This window comes from Lissotriton vulgaris, chromosome 4_1 (assembly GCF_964263255.1).
Source record: "Lissotriton vulgaris chromosome 4_1, aLisVul1.2, whole genome shotgun sequence".
NCBI classification, from domain to species: Eukaryota; Metazoa; Chordata; class Amphibia; order Caudata; family Salamandridae; genus Lissotriton; species Lissotriton vulgaris.
Window position 1 is genome coordinate 1,475,248,739 of NC_141691.1, and position 21,771 is coordinate 1,475,270,509.

Sequence of the window (21,771 nt, forward strand, 5' to 3'; positions counted from 1 at the left end):
TATAAAGTAGTACATTTATTAATAGTATAATCTATAAAACAGTTTGCCCACACTTTAATTCCATTTTAAAAATATAATCTAATAAACAAGATTGGAACTTTTATCAGTGGAGAGAGCAAGAAAATATCCTCTCAAATCAAATATTAGGATCAGAACAGCAAGCAAAGTTTCACAAATGCCACAAAGACTTCATGCATAAAGTTTAAGGATTGGTGAATTAGAAGCTCCATCATCCTGTGTTGGAATTGAGAAAGATGACTTTGCAAAATTACTCTCTGAAGAGTTAATTAAGAGCTACTGCACTTCAAACAACTTCAAACGATTGGATCACAATTTTACCACTGTTACATCTAACAATCTAAGGCTTGGAAATGAGAACCTCAACAAAGTACACAGAAGAACATCACATAATATAATTCATCACATATTTCCTAAAAGTATTAAAAGTTAAATTTGCCGCAGTATGCCAGCTGCTCTGAAAATTGAATGTGCTATTGGCTAGACGTATGGCAGAGATGGACTGGGCAAAAGTACGTTAAAAATAATCAAAATTACTGAGTTTACTAAATGCCAATGTGAACCTCTACTAAGAAAAAAGCTTGAATGCTACAATAGCTCAACAGAGATGCAGCCTCAGTAAAGTACAGAACTAACTAATAAACCGCATGTGCTACTAATCAATACTCTGCTCTTCATAGGTTATGCCTACTATGCAGTTTTGATTACACTGTTCTATGGAAGCGGCACCTTTTTTATTTTCATTGGCGAAGGGATTCCCTGGGTTTCTCATTTTTTTGATAATTTTGGGGATCATTAATAAATACATATTTTATATTCTGCCTACATTGCAGAGTAGACTCTTTTCAAGTATTATAGTTAAGTGTCGTGAAGGCACATAATCCTGTTGTGTTCATCTGGGAATGGCTTATATGCCTCAAAGTTACTGCAAAACTGGGCTATGCTGTTCAGATTATATATATGACTTAATGTGGTGCTTTGGGGTGAGAGCTGGACCAAATTATCAAGCGATAGGCGGTGAACCACCAAAAGCACCAATTAAGCTTTATAATCTTCATCTCTTACTGATAAGCCGGCAGATACAAGCACATGAGTGTACGGATGAATACAAGTAATCTGTGTGTGCTTTTTGGGAGCCATAGTCAATATCGAAATGTTTCAGAGTTAAGATGAGGCCAATCTAGCTTCTGTGAAACATTGTTCTGAGGGAAAAGTAGGTGCAAGGAAAGGGTATGATTCACACAATAAAAATGTTACCATTCCATATAAAGTTCCTTTTTGTTTGTTTCCTCTAGATTGTAAGTAGGCTGTAAGAAAGTGCCTTCTTTTTGCATGGTTGTCCCCACTTTTTGCCAAAGTGCTGATGTATTTTGACTGAGTGTGCCCTGGGTTCCTGCCAAACATGTACCCAGGGCCTATGTCTTTCCCTAAACTGCATTAAAAGCAAAACCCAATGTACAAGTTACTTACCTTCGGTAACGGTGTAACTGGTAGAGACGATTCTAGCAGCAGATTCCTTAACGTAGAATTATCGCCAGGCGTGAGACCGGATCCGGAAAACATTTTGCCACAGCATCTCTGCGCCCCAGGGGACAGCACCATGTGACTCCGCCCTGACTTTGTCCGCATACGTGACGTCAGCGAGGCCACATAAGTCCTACCCCGGCGCGCTGACATCAGTTTTCCGTGCCACAAGGCAGAGCCATCACAAACAAAACTATGAGAGAATGGGAACAGTGTGTGAAAAAGCAGTGAAACAGAAAGGGAAGAAGCGACTGGTGAGGAACAGCACCATTGGGGACAGTGCCAGGCACTGTGTCACTGAAAGTTATGGAAGGAAAAGAGTAGAGCACCGCTCCAAAGAGCAACCCTGCAAGCAAAAGCTATATCCTCCCTGGAAGCAGAAAAAACATGTGAAAAATGTCATGGCAGACAAAAGAAGTCTGCAACCTCAATCTATAACAGCGAAGGAGCCACAAGCCCAGAACAGATGAGTAACGTCAAGGTACCTTGAGACAACACCATCAAGGAGTGTCCCACCCCCTGCAAGATCTAAGGGCTGAGGCACAGCCAAGAACCCCCCAACCCAGAGGACTGTAGAGGAGTCAGAAGCCCCAAGCAACGAAAAAGGGGGAGATTAGGAGTAGGTCCCACACAGGAAACCAGGATGTAGGCATACAGAAGTACGCATGAACGCACCGTCCCATTACCAGGAAGGAAAGAGTGAAACAAATAAACAGAACAAAGCATCCTGCCAGAGAGGAAGTGAAAGAGGGCACTCGTAGAAGAGAAGCCACCCGGAGGAAGGCGAGTGCAGAAGATCAAGCTGAAGGTCCACGCAAAAAAGGGGAGGAAGAGCGGGCCGTGAAGGAATCTGCGGCTAGAATCGTCTCTACCAGATACACCGTTACCGAAGGTAAGTAACTTGTACATCTGATAGAGACTACTAGCTGCAGATTCCTTAACGTAGAATAGATACCCTAGCCATACCATGAGGGGAGGAGAGTCTGCAAGAGAATTTCACCAGCTTGGAGGAACACAGGGCCCCAACCGGGAATGTGTCATGGGGACAGGGAGGACGGCCCAGCACCCTCCAAACAGAAGTACGACAGGAGAAGGGAACATCACTCCTGAGGCTTGAGCCGGGAGTTTTAATACTGTTGGCTAGTTGTTCACTTTGTTTTTAAATGTTTGCTGCAATTCCAGTTCACAAGTAAATATTTTATTTTCCTACTGTGCGGACGTGCAGCGCCACTACTGAGGCTTGAGCCAGAAGTTTTCAACATCGCTGGTTGCTGTTTGGCCGGTTTTAAATGCATGCTGCTACTTCTGCTCACAAGTGAATATTTTTCTTTGCTCCTACTGTGCCACTTACCCGAACAGCCCCTGTCAGGTACACCTCTTAGCTGACACCCCCCGTGTGGTGGTGTTACCATTGTTGGTGAAGGGCTCGGTGCACGCCCTGGGAGGGTGGGGTATATTATTTGAGCTAGCCGTCCCCGCGAGACACGGCGGGACCGCCATTTTTCCAGGTTAGCAGGCTAGTCTCTGCACCGCTGGCGTGCCAAAGGCGCACCTAAGGCAATCAGAGAACACCAGCTGTCTCAGTAAGACCTCACCGGGGAAGGACAACTCCAAACCCAAAGAAGGTGTAACAAAATGTCTACTGGTGAATGCCAGATCCTTAGTAAGTGTTACAAAAAGGGGGTGGTGATGGACGGAGCATCTGAATCAATCAAACACTCACACCCAGTCAAAAGATCTGGGTTTAATCCATCACCGTTCTTTAGCCCACTCTGCCACCCCAGTTCAGACATGGCTATATGCAAATCAGTCTGACCCTGTGCCTCATGGGAACAGTCCAGCCCGAACTGCCAAGACATGTCTTCCCCTAGACCGGAAACAAGCTTCTGAGGAACGGTTTCTGGCATTCCAACCGTCTTCAGCCCGGCTTGCTTGAATCCAGTGGCAAAGTGAGCAAGGGACTCACGTCTGAGCATACCCTGCCACACTTATGGCGGCCAAAAGTGGTACAAAAAGGGGCTGGTGATGGACCGGGCTGAAGACGGCTGGAATGCCAGAAACCGGTCCGGCCATCTCCGTTAGCAGGACGATTACTTCACTAAGACGTCCAGGTGACATCTTTTTGGTTTATTTAAACACATTTATTCCTTTGATCAAAACTTTTTGAAGTCTACCAACTGCAGAAACATGTTGACCATTTACATCAATATAGCAGATATTTGTTTGAAACTGCTCTGATACTGCACTGGTTTTTAGATTTGGAAATACGAGAGACACCTAATAAAGTTACTTAGCTCTCCATTTATCCAATTTTTAAATTCCTTCACTCATTTCACCTTTTTCATTCACTTTTCACGCACTGCTTCTGAGTCAACTCTAGTAGGTTACACCATTCACCCATATAGTTACATTGGGTTACCCTTGTGCATACAGTACATTCACAACTGATGCAAGAGTTCTCTCCTTGGTGAAAGGAGTCCCAAATGATGACTAGGGCGGAACCAAGAGTTGACTGATGGATACTTTTTTCACTTGAAGAAGTACCTTGCATAGTTATTAGGTCAGCGGTCAGACACACTTTCACACTCTTTGATTAGACCTACAGTTACTCAGTAGTATGTGTATCCTCTTATACAGACCACCAGGGTCCAGAACACCCTTACTAGCCTCACTAGGGACCTTACTGGAAGAAGGGCTCTGCTCCAACTCATATACCATTTTAGGAGATTTTAATTTTTACCTGGAATCCCTTATGAAGCCAGATACTAAAACACTCCTTGATTTGATGAGCAGCGCGGATCTGAACCAACTGGTAAACATGCCCACCCACAAGGCAGGACAATCTCTGGATGGGGTTTTTCCCATTCATCCATATCTAGGCTTTAAGGGTACAATACCATTGGTATGGACGGATCACACAGAAATCGTATTTGAACTAACCACCCCAGGCCAAAATCACTTAACAAGGGGCGGGCAAAAACAGATAAAAACAAGGGCCTGGAAAAAAGTGTCGGGACAGGAATTGCAAGAATTGCTTATTTCCACCTTACAGCCACAGCCCACAACTGTGGAAGACGCTGCCAGATCATACACCAACTGGGTTGACATAGCCTGCAACAAACTGGCACCAGAAAAATGAATGCACCCTAAACGCACCACACCAACTTCTCCATGGTTCTCAGAAGAGATCAGAAGTCAGAAACTGACCTGCAAATGTCTAGAACGCAATTGGAGAAAAAACTATAATATAGCAGATAAGAAGGCATATAAACAAGGTCTTTCCGTTTACAAACAAGCAGTGTTCAATGCAAAAAAGCTCTTCTTTATAAACCATATCAACTTAGCAAAAACTCCACCAAGGAACTGTACAAAACCATAGCCAGGCTAATGTCCCCAAGTCCACCTAAGTTCGAAGCTAGCCTTGAAATGAGCGAGGAAATTGCTAATTTCTTTCAAAATAAGGTAGAAGCTATCTTTTCAGCCTTCAACCAACTCCCGTCTGAAGTCACGGAAAAGAGGCTTTCCAGCCCAAAGCAAGTCTTTGGAGCCGGCCCGTCACTCGAAAAATTTGCCCACTCATTATCGAGAACACTAAGTTGCGTATGGCATCAATTAAATCCGGATCACCCATGACCCTTGTCCAGTGACAGTGGCCAAATTAGCTCTGGAATCAATTGCCATTGTCCAGTGACAGTGGCCAAATTAGCTCTGGAATCAATTGCCATAACCCTGACTTCATTATTCAATGTAATGTTTGAAACAGGAGACTTCCCCAGCTGCTGGAAGCAGGCCTCCATACTCCCACTGCTGAAAAAAACTAACTTGGACCCAAAAGATCCAAGATAATTATAGACCCATCTCCCGCCTCCCACTACCAGCTAAAATAGTGGAAAAGGACATGAATGCTCAATTGAGCTCATTCCTACATGAGAACAGGTTACTGGACCCCACTCAATAAGGTTTTAGAGCAGGGCACAGTACGGAGACCGCCCTGATCAAATCAACTGAAGAAATCATGAAAACACTAGACCAAGAAGTCAAGGCGGCCCTCATCATGTTGGATCTGTCCGCTGCCTTCGACACGGTCCATCATGATCTTTTATTGGACCGTTTGTTTAATATTGGAATCAAGGGCAGGGCTAGGAGGTTGTTAAAATCGTTTCTGATGGACAGGAAACAAACTGTCTCCCTAGGAAATTTCGAATCCAAACCTTTCTCGCTACCGTGCGGGGTTCCACAGGGGTCGTCCATTAGCCCAACCCTTTTTAATGTGTATGTGGCATCCCTGGCACCCTTGATAAGATCGTATGGTTTTAGTCTCACGTCCTATGCAGACGACACGCAAATTGTTGTGTCTCTCCTTCCAGGGCTTGAAGCAGGCATCAGCAAGAACTTTCATAACTGTACGGGAGCAGTTAACTCATGGATGTCTCAAAACTGCCTGAAACTGAACTCGGGTATACCGAGGTACTCAAGTTTGGAAAAAATGCTAAATTTTGGACCCGAGACTGGTGGCCAGCAGACCTGGGTGTTCTCCCAAATCCTACAGAGAAGGCAAAATCCAGGCATCCTAGTAGACGACAAACTGAACTTTGAGCATCAGATAAAGGCAACCTCGTCAGCTACCTTTCACTCTCTCAAACTGCTAAGGAAAGTCAAACCATTCCTGCTTGAAGAAAACCTACGAACAGTGGTCTCATCCATCATTGTATCCCGACTGGACTATTGCAATGGGCTCTATCTAAACACTCTAGAGCGTCACAGAATAAACTACAGACTTTGCAAAACGCAGCAGTAAGGTTGGTGACAGGCACCCCTAAATTCACATCGGTAGCCAAAGAAATTAAGAGGCTACACTGGCTTCCCATTAGGAAAAGGGTGAAATTCAAATCATTGTGCACTGTTTTTAAGGCACTTCATGGCCAGGGTCCCGAGTACTTGACCCACCAGTTCAGATGGTACAATCCCACAAGAATCCTTCGTTCATCAGAAGCCAAATATGTGAGCATACCACCCACAAAGAAAGCTTCATGGGAAAGGAGAAGTTTCATCACAGGGGCAGCCAAAGCTTGGAATGCCCTCCTGTGGAGTCTGAGGAACTCCGCAGACCTTCTAGCCTTCAGGAAGCAACTTATAACCTGGCTTTTTAAGGAATTAACCCCATACAGCCATACCTGCTCTCCGTGCCAGAATGTCTCTCAGTAGAGTTGAGCTAGCGCCAGGACACCCCAGGGTAATCGTGCGCTCTATAAATAAATTAACATAACATAACATAACCAGGACACCACAAGCCTATCCGAGGGAGCAAGGGCGTCCACCAGAAAACCCCAGAGGGATGACCGGCACCAAGAATGTTCCAAAGGAAGAAAATAACCACTCAAGTTCAAGGAGAAGAGGTGGAAACAGAGGCAGAATCCGCTGCAGGAGAACACACACTGCGAAGGGAACAGCTGAACTGGCACATGCACAGAGACAGCAGACAAGGCAGGAACGGCTCCCACAGCCAAGAAGCGCAGACGGAAGGGAGACATAGTCGCGCACAGCTGCAGAACAAGGAAACAGGAGCACACAGGCACACTCTGAATCCCACAGAGGTAGACCATAACGACGAGGTGGACCATAACGACCAGGCGTGAGCAGCCGGCAGCTGGTAAATACCATGAAGAAGGATGCCCAGTGCAAGCCAACAGAAGGCGAAGGCAGAGGCAAGGGAACCCCAGAATAAGCCCTAGAGAAGGACCGTACCGGAGGCACTATCCGACCCACAAAGAAGTGGGACCGGCCAGACGTCAAGGAGGAGAGAGCTGTAGTACAGACTTAAGCCTGCAACAGAACACAGGAGAACACCAGGAGTATGGAACACAAGGCAGAGGACCAGGCCGAAACACCTGATAACAAGGTGAAGACACCTCGACACGACGCCGTAGATGCCATGACAAAGCATGCCTAGCGATCCAGAGGTTGAAGAGGGACAAAAGGCACAACCGGCAAGCCCTGTAGACGATGGATAGGAACACCATCGGATACTGAGCAGGACAGAGGCTGAAGCAGTGCACGCTGAGCTAGGACAGAAGAAAAAAGACCGCACCAAGCGGTATACAGTGACTCCAGGAAAGCGAGGAACCCGAAAAGGAATCCCCACTCGCCCAGCTTAGGACGGAGCAATACAATAGCTAAAAGTACCCCACCTAGGGTATGACATGTGCCAAGACAAAACATGGGAACACCTCTGTGAGAAGTTGGCCTGATATATAATGTTCACTATTCTAGTGAGCACTTTGTATCAGTCCAAACAACCCTTATGGTGATTGGTTGTAAGTCAACCTTATAGACCAGCTATCCTAGTAGCGTGGATACGAGCAGTCTTCGGGCTAAACTCTAGAGGGCGTGTTAAGCCAGCTGTTATACCATCACATATACCCCTTGAACACCAAGTGAAAGGACACCACACAAGTGTTATGAAAATAAACAATGTATTTATTAGAATCACAACAGCCCTGTACTCTTTATGAGGACAGGGTACTAAGCACAACACAAAACTCTTACGAAAATACTTGAGTTCGCACAATTTACACAAATGCCCGAGGGGCACGGGAAACCATATACTACAAAAGTGATATGCGAAATTACTAGCAGGTAAGTACTGTACTAATAGGCTTTGGAATCGCTAGGACTTGACTACTGAACCTTCAGATTACTAATAGGAGGCCTAGGGGACTCGGGTGCAGAGTGTGCACTCTCACGCGTGATGCGGGACAAAGTCTATGGTAGCTAGATCTCACAAAGTTAGTGTTCTCGGGCGAACCCGACCTGGTAGGAGGAAAACGAAAGTGGATTCTGACCCTTGGATAGTGAGGCTATGCTGGGGCACCGAAATGCCGAAGTTACCTAGCCCAGGGGCTGCAGCTGCATAGGTCTCAAAAGACGTTGGGAATCCTCGTAGACGGACCAGGAGCCTGAAGAAAGAAGTTGCTGGCAGGCGACCAGTGAAGAGAGTTCGAGTTGATCCAAGCCTGGATCGAAGATGGATGACACCTGAAAGCAGAGGGGACCAAGTTCGTGACTACTAGCCAGTAGTCAGGTGGCACCAGGAGGGCACCGGATGGTAGTCACCTCGACTAGGTGAGTGGGCGACGCTGTGCTCTGCAGCTCTCACGGACCAGGAGGCGTTGTCGGCGACCAGGATGGAGGAGCGAGCTGTCCCACGATGAAGCGGTCGACGTCGCTGGACCCAGGATTGGGGCAACAAGTCTTGGCTAATTCAAGCCCACACGGTGGACTCAAAATGGCGTCTGGAGTGGACCAGGAGGGTCCGGGGTGCTCCTCTTTTGGAAGGGAGCAAGGGCCAGTCTGGAGCAACCAGACCAGCAGCAGTGATGTCGTCGGGCGTCGTTAAGAAGGCCACAAGCCAGCGGGCTAGTAGCCAAACAACGCGGTGAGCAGCAAAAAGCAGAAGGGCCCCACGCAGATCGTGGAGATGCTGGGAGGCTGAACTTCGGGGCTGGAGCTGCTCAGGGTCGGGGCTTCTCGGACCCCAAAGCACTCACCAGAGGATCCCTCGGCGGTCATGCTGGAAAGAAGTCGTGCAGTCTTGAAGATGGCCGGTCCCTCGAGGTCTCGTCGCACCCACGGTTCTCAGCTTTGCTGTAGAGGTGGGTAGAGGTCAGAGGTGCCAGGGAAGCCGCTTCTCGTCGAGCTGGGCAGTCGGATTCCGGAGGAAGGACTTGCAGCAGACCGCAGTGTTCTTAAGATGGTGCCTGCGGATGCAGGGTGACTACTCCTTAGTCACAAGGGAGAATCTTAAAGAAGAAATCTTGAAGTCCTTTCGTAGAAAGTCGTGTCTTGATTCCAAAGATGATCTCATTTGGAAGGGTCCCCGCTCCTGCCTTTATCCTAAAGAAAGGGGTGGGTACGCGACTAGGTCCTGCCCTAGGGGTGGGACCAGGAAGGGGGTGGTTACACCCCTCTCCCATGCCGGACTTTCCCCAGGCCAGGGGCTGGTGTGCCCCTGGAACTGGTTCTAGCCGGCAGATGCGTAGTGAGCACTGGGGTGCCACTCAGCAGTCACCTTCCTGTAAAGCCCTGCCTACCCAGGATACACAAAACCCTGTCTGGGATGGTGCTAGCACCGCCCCGGACAGGAAACCCTTTGTCCAAGCTCTCCTCGCTGGAAGGACTCCCAGCAGCAGGAGGTCAGACTCGTGTCTGTGGTGGCAGCATCCATTTTGTGGAGCTGAGGCTTCGGTTAACTTTAACCGGGGTTCACAGTTACATACATGTCGTGTCCCTCTAGAAGGGTGGAATGCTAACCCCGTCGCCAGAATTGGCGAGGGGTTAGTATTCCAATTCGTATGACACCTTACTCGACATGTTTTGATAAAGCAATACCAAAGATAGCATTTAACCGCGAGGATTATAATGCACTTAAGAGTATATGGTATGCGTTATCATGGAACAGCTAGAAGGACTCGGTTCCGCAAGCTGCAAACGGGCTCAGCTCATGCCAGAGCACCATTTCACACGATTCCAAGCACTCTGCCTTCAGGATTGTCAAGGCCTGCCATAGGAGTGACTGATAGGAATCTGTGTGCATTTTTAGGGTTAGATATAGGTATACTATATCTATAGCAAAGGGTGATTACATCACCTTGCCCCAGCTGTCGTGCAGCCAGTTGTGTCAGATTTAGATGGCCATCCAGGGGTGGCATAATACATGCTTCAGCCCCTGGTAGGCCCTGGGTACACCTATGCCCTGAGTTACAGGGCCTGATAGGTGGCCCAGTTCCAATTGGATAATGCACCTAAGGTACACATATCAATTTAGTGAGAGAACAGCTAGGCTGTGGGTCTGATTGGCAGGCCAACAGCTAGGCTGTGGGTCTGATTGGCAGGCCCACAGCCAGAGAAAGTCGTAAACCAGTGAAACAAAAGCAAAAAATCTGGGTGATCATAGGATTGCAGACCCTACTCTCCTACAACCTCTTAGAGAAGAAACCCGCAGCAGAGGTCAAGAACATAAAGAACCTGTGGGAGCACCACAGACAGCTTACCAATAAGCCAAAACGTACACAAATGGTCCAATCTGAGGACCTATACGTCTTCACTAACAGCCAAAAAACACAAGCTAAGGGGCTGTACCAGTAGCCAATAGTACAGGGGAGCCAACTTAGGGACCCTGAAGGCAGTCTAAGTCACACAGAACAAACAGACAGGCCAACCGAAACACTAAGCCCAAAGAGAAAGGTGGGGCGAACGCCTCCCATACAGCACCTGAGGACCGACCAGCCAGGGCTTTCGGAGGGGGAGGAGGAGGACGGAGGCCCGCAAGGAGCTGTTGAATGGCGGAGTCTGCGTGTGTGTTAAATAAAAGAATCTCATCAAAAGGCAGGTCAACAAGACGCTCCCTAATATTCTCCGGAAAAACTATCGCACAACCAAGCATGGCGGCGAAGAGCCACAGAACTTGCCATAGAGCGGTTTACAGAATCAGAAACTTCCAAGGCCGAACGGAGAATAAATGCAGCTAACTCCCGACCTTCCAGCACATGGTGCCTCGGATCAGCGCAGACACCTTCCTGTGAGGAGCAAGACAGAAGGGACTCCGTGGAATACCATAGGCCAGAGGAAGCTCTGGCCAACACACAAAGTGTGTTTAGCGCTCGCAAAGCAGCACTAGTGGAAGCGAAGTTATTCAGCCACTGGGCCTCCAGTGACAGAGGGAGCAACACTGAAGGCAAGGAAGGAAAAGCAGACTGTAGGACAGGGCCCTGGGCTGAAAGTTGGGAAAAAAGGCAGACTGGATCATGCGGGGCCAGATGGTGGCGGTGGAGAAGCGGCTGAGGCACCGGATCTCCCGTAGCAGGACGCCCCCAGAACGGAGTTGTGGAGCGAAGCCTCAAATGAAAGAAGCAGCTCCCTTCCACCAGAGCCCTGGTGGAGAACCTCCAACAAATAGTCCAGAGGGATTGGATTGACGGGGTGCCCATTTGCAAAATGCCAGCGGCCTTGGAAATGGCCCGGACAAAGGCAAAACTCTGTCCCCTGTGACATAGGGCGTCACAGGGGACAGAGCAACTCCTCCGTTGGCGAAGGCTGCAAACTAAGCTGCCCGTCCCTGAGCCCAGCTGGAGGAAGTAAAGGCTAGCCCCTAAAGGATGGAAGACCCATGGGTGAGTGAGGGGCCTGAGGGGTCTCCGGAGAAGCCTGCGGGGCAACTACTGTGAGGCGCGGAAGAGAGGATCTGGGGGCTGCGGCCGCAGAGTCGGCGTAGAGCCCGCCCTGGACGACGCCGGGGAAAAAGCAACGACTCAGCGTCCAGTCTCCGGTGAAGAGGAGACAAGGAGATGACAAACCTCCGGAGAAGAAGGGATCTCCGGCGACGAGTCGAGGACCCGACGCCGGGACGGCGCCGTGGAGTCCGCCATGGGCACCAGTGTGTCCTCGATCTGTGCCGAATCGGCCAGCACCACGTGCCTGACAGTTATTGACCAATGTGTATGTTTTGTCTCCCTTTTTTTGTTTCCCCAATATAACTGTATGTATGCTTATAGACCCCAAAAACTGTTATGCTTTCAAGACAAACAAATTAATTCTTTGTCCTGAAGATGATGCCATGTATCTGTGTGTAGGCATCGAAACGCTGTCGACATAGTAGCATCATATGTACCCTACTAATAGAAAATTGTTCACAATGATGCTTTGTACTTTACCATTGTCTGTTCACTGAGATACTAGCACAGACCGCCTTTATTGCGTCAAGTTTACCCCCCTGTTTTGTCTTGTCCCCTGTGGGTTACTGGTTGTACCCACCTTGTAAAAAATCCTTTTATGTTTTCCATATCTCTTAAAATAAAAACCTGTCCTGCTGGACAAAGGTCATACTGACTATTGAGTGTATGTCCATCAATTCTGCCTAATCCCTGAACTACTAGGGACCACTGTCTTTTGAAATACGTAACTGCCCAAGGTCCCTAGTGATATTCCTTTGGGTCTCCCTTGTTCTTTGAAAATAATGTAGCGCAACTGCACGGTTGCAAGGGTTTGTGAAAACCTCACCACTTTTTACAAGTGGGTTCTCCAGTTATCTCTTTCCTCACTCTTTTGGATACACACTCACACACTAATACTCACTTTTTTAACTAGGCATGTCTGACCACCCACCTCTCTATACTCTTGACTACATCAACAAAATCCTAGGAGGGCCCTCACTTCTCTCCGATTCTTCAGAAACACCCACTGAAACAAATGCATCACCAGTGGAGGAATTAGAGAAAGCAAAGAAAAAAGAAGTCAGATTAACACTAATGATTAAACTACTGACAGATTATCTGAAGGCCAACATAATACCAGTCGGCCTCCAAGTCCGAAATATTCCGGGAGTCTTCACAGACAACCCGAAATATTTAAACGGCTTCAGTTACATCAGCACTACCTGTTCAAGACACTGGATGGTGCTAGGAATAGATATTGCGACAGAAGAACTAAAAAAAGTAGCTAGCGAAATTGGCGAATTGGAACAACAAATTAAAGATAAGAATACCAACACTGAGGCTAAGAAACTCCTCGAAAAAGTAGCTAAAACTATCGAAGAGTTCCACAAATTTGAAACCGATAAAAAAAACACTAAAGTAAAAAAAGATATAAAAAACTTTTCACAAGAAAGAGCATATCCCTACCTAATTAAAGACTACTATATTAACCGAGCCTATAACGGCCCTCAAAACCAAAGACCTTGGGGAAGGTTTAACAGAAGACGAAATTTTGTAGGCTTTTCTGATAGCTCAGGAGATTCATCTGAGTATTCAGACCCAAGTGATAGCCCAGGACCCTCGCACAGGAATTTTTTAGGGCGAGGCAGAGGTCAATCAGAACCGCCTGGAACAGGCAAAACCAAACAGCCTCAGAAATGGCCCAATCGCCCGAACCCACCAGGCGAGCGGTTTACCCGCCGACAACACTACAAATGGTAGATATAACCCATACTACTGTCCTAGAAAATAATGAATCTGCTCAAGCGGTTGCCTTGTTACCCATTTTTAACCTTACCACACATGAGCTATCAGACAATGAACTATCCTTGCTCACAAAAGGCCTTTCCTTTGTCCCAACTATTCGACCTAACTTCATTGATGCTCAAACCGAGCTCTTAAGATTTTTCAGGAAAATCAGACTTCACAGTTATTTCTTGCTGAACCCAAGTCCAATGAAAAACCTGAACACTCCTTTCAAACCACCGCCCAAATTTTCACCAACTGGCAGCATGGTCCCCCCTGAAATACTAACATTTGAGAAACTTGTCCTCAATGACCTTACCACCCTTGAAAAACAAAAACCATTCATCCCCTACAACATCACAATTGACGAAAAGAAAGCTCTAACCTCCTTGAAAAATAACTCCTCCATTATAATAAAACCTGCGGATAAGGGAGGTGGTATTGTTATCCAAGAATTGGATAACTATAAAAAAGAAATCCATCGCCAACTAGCTAACACTGAACACTACTGTAAGCTACCTCGAAATCCCACAGAAGAAATACAGAAACTGATCCAACAGGTCACTGCTGATGCCCTAGAACAAGGATACCTCTCTAAAAAAAGAACATGAGTTCCTCAATACCAAAGCTCCACGGGTACCAGTTATCTACTGCCTACCAAAGATTCACAAGAATTGTGAATCTCCACCTGGTCGCCCAATAGTGTCAGGGTGTGGCTCTGTCCTTGAGCCACTCGGGCACTATATTGACTATTTTATAAAACCTTTTGTAGCTGACACACTGTGCTACATCAGAGACAGCATGTCAATGATCACTATGATTGAGGAATACCCATTTGATCCCACATCCAGCACGATGTGCACGCTGGATGTGGAATCTTTATCTACCAATATTCCACAATATGATTCACTACGCGTGATTGAGACAGTTCTTAACACACGTCCGCGCCCTCACAATGTCCCATCAGTCTTTATTCTTCAACTTCTGGAGATCTGTTTAACAAAAAACTTTTTTCTTTTTGAGGGTCAATTTTATGGCCAGGTACGTGGAACATCTATGGGGGCTATTTTTGCCCCCAACCTAGCGACTCTCTACATGGATCATCTTGAGACCTCCTGTATACTGACAGAATCTAATCCTTTCCACAGTGGCATTGCCCTGTGGAAACGATATATAGACAATATATTTATGATTTGGAACGATTCACCGGAAGCATTACCACACCTACTACATTGGCTTAACAATAACAGTAATGGCTTGAAATACACACTATCCCAGAATAAAGACTCAATTCCATTTCTAGATTTAGAAATTAAACATACAGAAGGACGCCTTACCACCAGCCTCCACAGAAAACCAACTGAACGAAACACCTTACTGAATTATAGCAGTCACCATCCCCGAGCACTCAGAGATTCACTCCCATTTTCACAATTCCTTCGTATTCGAAGAAACTGTTATTTCAAAGAAGACTATTTCTCCGAGGCAAAAACTCTCAGCATAAAACTCAGAAACAGGGGATACCCTCGAAAACTAGTAAGGCGTTCTTTAAAAAAGGGCTTGGTACTGCCCCAGAGAGAGTCTGCTAGAACCAAAACCAAAGAAAAACCAAGACAGACTAGTGTGTGTAACCACTTTTACCCCAGCCTCTAATGCCATAAAGAAAAGCATCTTGAAACACTGGCCTGTATTAAATGCCGGACTACTGAATCTTGAGCACCCTATCTTTGCATTCAAGAGAGCAAAAAATGTAAAAGATCATTTGGTAAGAGCTTCCCTACCTCAGCCTAATTTGAAAACAACCATCAAAGATGCATGGGGGTTACCTGCCCTAACGGGTCATGCAAAATGTGGCAGTTGCATAGTGTGTGACTTCACTATTGAGGGAAAAACATTTACTTTTGGCACTATTTCCTTTGAAAGAAAACACTTCACTAATTGTAACTCCCTCAATGTGGTGTATGCCATTTTTTGCCCCTGCAAGATGATATATGTTGGACAAACCAGCCAGAAGGTCAAGCTACGCATCGGACAACACCGTAGTAGGATCCGGTGCCATACTCCAAATGCCCCTCTTGTCGAACATTTCAAAGAAAAAGGACACACTGAAAATGATCTGACATGGACAATCATCACCATGGTAAAACCACCACCCAGAGGAGCGGACGTAACTCAGTTACTGAACAAGGAGGAACTTCACTGGATACTGCGCACCAACAGTATCCATACAGGCCTCAATCGTCTCGAAGATTGGACATCTCTCCTGTGATCAGTCACCCTGTAATACATACCTGACTTCCTCCTAGGTTTCGCAATGTTTCTTAAACAATTCATGTAAATATGTAAATGTTTATTGCACATGGTTTTATATATAACCTCTTCTCCTCACTCCCACACCATTCCAGCATGGCCGCCAGTTTCACTGCGATTAGTCCTTTACCTATCTCTGAACACTCCCACACCTTTCCAGCATGGCCGCCGTACTCACCACGACTAGTCCCTCTTCCATTTCTGAATTCCCCTATATCTAGCCCTCAGGCACGAGCACGACAGCGATTCCCGCCATTTTGTATCCTGCATAGACAAGGAGCAGCCAAACCAGGAAGTAAGTACCTGCAGAATGCTCTAATCAGCTTTTCCATACCCCACGAGGACCATAACTCATATAAATCTACTTTCTTCCTTCTTAGTGAGACAAGATTGGTCCGGTCTCGTATTTGAGGCTCCCTTGCCCTGGTTTGGTAATTATTTTATTTTTTGAGCTTTTCATCACCTTCTCACCGGTCCATCAATATGTTTATACTCACTCTTTTATTTTCCCGCTTTTTTGGCAGGATACTATTGTGCTCCTAAACCCTTCAATTTCCTTACTTGCTTTGATTCCAAAAGCATAGGTACTGCTTAACAGACTACTTTGTGGACCACAATATTGGTAAATCATGATCTGTATGCTCGTGCTACTTTCCTTTTAAAATTGATCACGTACAGCTAAACGATAATTCACAAACTCCTTTCGCCTCTGAACCGCATGTAAAACTCTTTACACGTAACCGCCGGTTACCAACACTTCGCTGCTTACACCGCTCCCCACCCGTTTTTAAACTTTGCATGGTCCAACTCTGAGCTCATTGAATGTTTTTTAATCTCATGCGTCGCCCCCCACAGTTCCGTCACTGCGTCGGATTTTAAATGTTGTCCCCACTGTCATAAACAATTCACAATAGGCTGCATGGAAACAAAAGCCTGTCACGCCACCACGTTACAATTCACAAAATTACTATTCCTAAAAGATGAATAACTGCCACAAACAGTTCACAATGCCACAGATGATCACTGGTCAGATTTATATACATGCCTAGTCTTTTTGTTATTGACCAATGTGTAGGTTTTGTCTCCCTTTTTTTGTTTCCCCAATATAACTGTATGTATGCTTATAGGCCCCAAAAAACTGTTATGCTTTCAAGACAAACAAATTAATTCTTTGTCCTGAAGATGATGCCATGTATCTGTGTGTAGGCATCGAAACGCCGTCGACATAGTAGCATCATATGTACCCTACTAATAGAAAATTGTTCACAATGATGCTTTGTACTTTACCATTGTCTGTTCACTGAGATACTAGCACAGACCGCCTTTGTTGCGTCAAGTTTACCCCCCTGTTTTGTCTTATCCCCTGTGGGTTACTGGTTGTACCCACCTTGTAAAAAATCCTTTTATGTTTTGAGGTAATATGAATTTTATGATCAATAGTGTCCCCTAACGTAGACCCCAACGGCTCCATGTACGTGCTTCAAGTACATGTATGTTCCCTCCGCAACCAGCTATGAAGACGCAAATACATTTGCGTCCAACGTTAACATGTCCTCTTTCAGATGCACCATGAATGGGTCGAATATTCAGTTCCTAAGTATGCCTTGCCACTGTCTTTACATGGTGCACTTTCACGTTTTCCTGGCTCTGGTGAGCTAGGCCCTGATTTCTGCCATCGAGTCCTTTCTGCCTTCTGCCTCTGAAAGCCGCAGCCTGCCGCTTCCATGACCCTTGCCTTACTCCCTGTGCGGCGAGCGGTGCCCGGCTCGGCCTGCTTGCCTGCCAAAACTGTGTTTTGCCTTCAAGTTATCTGCTCCACTCCTCGAAAATACATTCCTGTCTAGTGATTTAGGAAAACATCTTCCCAGCTGCAGAGCAAAGGGCCCGGCCTTTCTGCCTCTGTGCGCAAGTAATTCATTGCTTCTGTTACCATGGTAGGCCCATGGCCCCTCGCATTACACGTAGACACATATGCACGCATTAGCAGTCAGTATAGAATAGCCTCTGCCCGAGAGACCTTTCCTTCTAGATAATACAGTTCCTCAAACACAAGATATTAGATACGATTTGGGATTAGGTTGTTCTGACACGCCAGACTTCTGTCTCCTCATGTAAGGCTAAATGTCAAGTCCCCTTCGCCCTCCAGTTCCACGTCAATCACACGTCATGCTGCTGCGCGCGCATCTCTGCCATATATTTCTGCTGACACTGCAGGATTCCTCTATGGATCCACCTACCTGTGACACTTTCATGTGACGTTGTCTAGCACACACCTCCGTGTACGCCCTTGTGCGCGCCTTCTGTTACGTACATGTGTTCTTATCTCTCTTCTCTCAGCTGTTACGCCTTCTGTATTCATCACCATTAAATGCATTTACTATATATATTGTAATCTGTTAATAAAGCATTGTCTATCCCTTCCTGAACCCTCGTGGTGATGGAACATGATACCTGGTTCGAACCAATTCCATTATATGGAATAAAACCCTTATAAACTCAGATGCCACGGACTCTGCCTCTCGTTTATGATTGAGTTATTCTTATTGAACTTTACCGCATAGAAATTCCGCATAGGTAAATTTTATTTACCACATAATTGGCGCCCGAATAGGGACCCCTCCCCCACCTCACGCGCCGGCGGTGCGTTGCAGGCCTGGTCCCCTGCCACAGCCGTGACGGACGACTACGCGTACCCGCAGGATTTCCTGTATCTCCCTCAGGCCAGCGGAGGTGACTGAGGCTGCGATCGACACCCAGACGAGGCGGTGAGGAGTGCGGAGGATCCCGACCAGAGCCCAGCTGAGAGAGCAAGGTCCGAGGTATTCAGAGGCCCACCAGTTCCGAAGTTCCGAAGTACCTACGTCTCGAATCGAGTCGAGTCCAGTCCGGTCCAGTCCAGTGTCCAGTTTCCGAGGCCTTCCGTTCCGTGCTTCCCAGTGAGTACCGTTGCTGGGGACGCATCTAGACGGATGCATTAATTTGTGTCCGGTCAAGACGGGTTTGGGTACACAGACCCGGTCTGCACTGTTTAGCGGTGTATCTGTACTGTTTAGCAGTATATCCAGTATGCAGTTATCTAGTAATATTCTAGTTATTATTGTTCGTTTTTACGAAATGTTTTAATGTGTTTTAATGTCGTGGTATGAGTGATTGTCTGATTTTCCTTACTGTGTTCATTGTATTAGTGGTGTCCAAGTTCGAGTAAAGTATCAAGTATCAAGTATCACGGCTAAAAATGCCGCTGTTTTCGAAACTGAAACAGATAGGAACTAGAAAAGGGATACTCGAGGAAGCTGTCCCCATCCCACCCAGGGACACTCCAGGGTATTTTATGTACCACAAGCACGGCTTGGACGCTGTATTATATCTCGACTTATGGGTGGATTACACCAAGGATTTAGCAGAGAATCAGAGATGGCCCGCCACAGGGACATGGGATGCCGATTGCATCATGAGAGTAGAAGAAGCTTTATGGAAAAAGAAAGCCAGACAGTCACAGAAAGATGCCATTGAACTATGGCGTAAAGAATCACACAGACGGACAGAGAAAGCACTCAGAAAGGCAGAGAAAAGTAGAGAGGATTCTGAAAAAGCCAAAGAAAAAGAACTACTAGAAGAAGGGGAACGAGTTAGAATGGAACAACACGACAGAAAGAGTAACGCAATTATGACAGGATTGTATCCAGTCCTGGCCGAGGGCCTGCCTAAAGCGACCCCGGAAACACCGAAAAATCTGCCCCCTCCATTGGTTCCGACTAAATTACGTCACAAGACCGCAGCAGACATTTTTATTTCATCCTACTTGGATAATGTAGCTCCCGCATATGCTAGTATGCCTGCCCGTGTGCCACCTGCTGACGGTAACCCGCTCCCTGATCTTCAGCCCCCAGGTCCGCAACAGCAGACCCCTCCCGGTCTGCTTCCTCCACCCTTACCTGCGCCTCCTATCAATCCGCATAATCCTTTTGGGCCTGGCGTGGTTCAAGCCCCAACTCAGTTACAGCAGGTACCGACCCTACAGCCAGGTTATGGTCAAGCCTCCGCTTCGGGAGGTGCTACCGGAGGTTATCAAACACCTCCACCGTTACACCGAGTGACAATGAGAGATTTAGCAAAGGCTCGGACACCTAAGGGTGCACCGGCAGAACAGCTCAGAAAAGAACTTACAGACTGTAGATATGACCCAGTGCCCGGTACAATAGGACCCTTGTTGCTAGCGTCCCTACGTATGCGACGTGTTACAGATTATCTGATGTTACTACCAGGTTTGCCAGATCATCTAGACAAATTGTATTATTTTATTAGAACAGGAGAAGGAATGGAATGTGTTGCCGAAGCCATGTCACGTCAGAAAGTAGAGAACAAAGGCTTATTAATGCGATTTATGGTTAACTGTTTAATAAGAGAACAAGATCAGGCAGGTTTTCCGCAAAATGAAATGGATAGACTGCATAGATGGAGCCAGAATATCGCGGATGGTAAACATGAGAAGGAGAACAGTGTACATACTATGGTTAGAAAGATCCGTAAAGAAATAATAGATATACATGCCCGGCGGGCCCCTGAAGAACATCTTGAATCAGACGGTCCGACTTCCTCGCAGGAGGAGGATGATACAGAGAATATAGCAGAAACTTCGCATCAGTCAGGCAAACAGATGATAGGATATGTAGGGAGAGGGAAAGTCCCTAGACCGCATTCCTTTCATAGGCCCTTCGACAGACCCATTCGTAAACAAGAGACGTGTGAAAACCAGAAACATTACCTCTGTCCAATACCAGAAACATTCCACTCTGTCATGTCAAATCCGAAGACTCCTGAACATCTATTTCAGGCTACCGATAAAGTACTTCAAGAGCGAATGGGGTACCATGTACTCAATTCCATGGATGAACAAGAGTTAGCCAGGTCAGCAGTACAATGGGCTGACAATTCTGATAAATATAATGAGGACGCAGTAGCACAAGCATTTTTGAATCTTTCCCCAGACGAACAGCGACTAGCTGGTATGTACATGATACAGCATCTCCTTATTCTGTATAAAAGCCAACATTCTGATCCAGGTCCCCTACCTGATGTATTGATAGAGTTGCTCATGAATAAATGGAGAGGCCTGGGTACTGATTTAATTAAAGTAATTCTAGAACATCGACACAAATATAGTGCCTTTCTGAATCCACAGTTAGTTTCAGCTTCACCCCCAGAAAGAAAAATGTATTATATAGACAGACAGAATCCCTTACGAGAAGTGCACCCAGTCAGGAATGATGATAATACCCTTGCACGTGTGTATGTATACACGCCCATAGCTAAAATGGAATTGTTAGAAATGAAGAAAATAGTACCCAGTCATGATAAAGACCCTGCCGGTTTTCACCGTGAAATAAAAGATATGTTACTCATGGGTGATTATACCTATCCCGAGATTATGAAAATATTGAAAGTTTTACTGCCTGCCGGTATTTACGAGAAACTCAAAGAAAAAGAATGGGAGGTGGGAGACACAAAGATTGATTGGGCTGCATTAGAAACAGAAGAAAATGGCCGAACCCCAGGTTTGGGTCTTGGGGACAAAACTAAAGCATTACCAGGATTATTAGTACGAGTATTACCAAGGTTATTAGCAACTAAAAAGGAGGACTGGGATGCAATCTCAGCCTGCAAACAGAAACCCGATGAAGATACTAGTGATTTCTATTCCCGATTTGAGAAATGTTTTATTATTAATAGTGGCCTGAAAGCAAGTAGCGAGTCATACCCACACCTTTTTGTATCTAAATTAGTCGAGAATTCTCTGCCCCAAGTTAAGAATCGTGTACTGATAGTCGAGAGCACATGGCAAGCAAACACGACTTCACAAATGTTACAAATGTTACAGTACCACCAGAATAGAATTAGAGAAGAACATGATCATGAACAAAGGCGT

The 21,771-nt window shown here is 46.3% G+C and overlaps 1 protein-coding gene across 1 annotated transcript in view; it reads right to left on the reverse strand.

Moving 5' to 3' along the window:
- PRKDC (protein kinase, DNA-activated, catalytic subunit) overlaps window positions 1-21,771 on the reverse strand; it is a 2,818,033-nt gene that overhangs the window by 1,816,314 nt on the left and 979,948 nt on the right. The gene's annotated exons all lie outside the window — the stretch shown is intronic.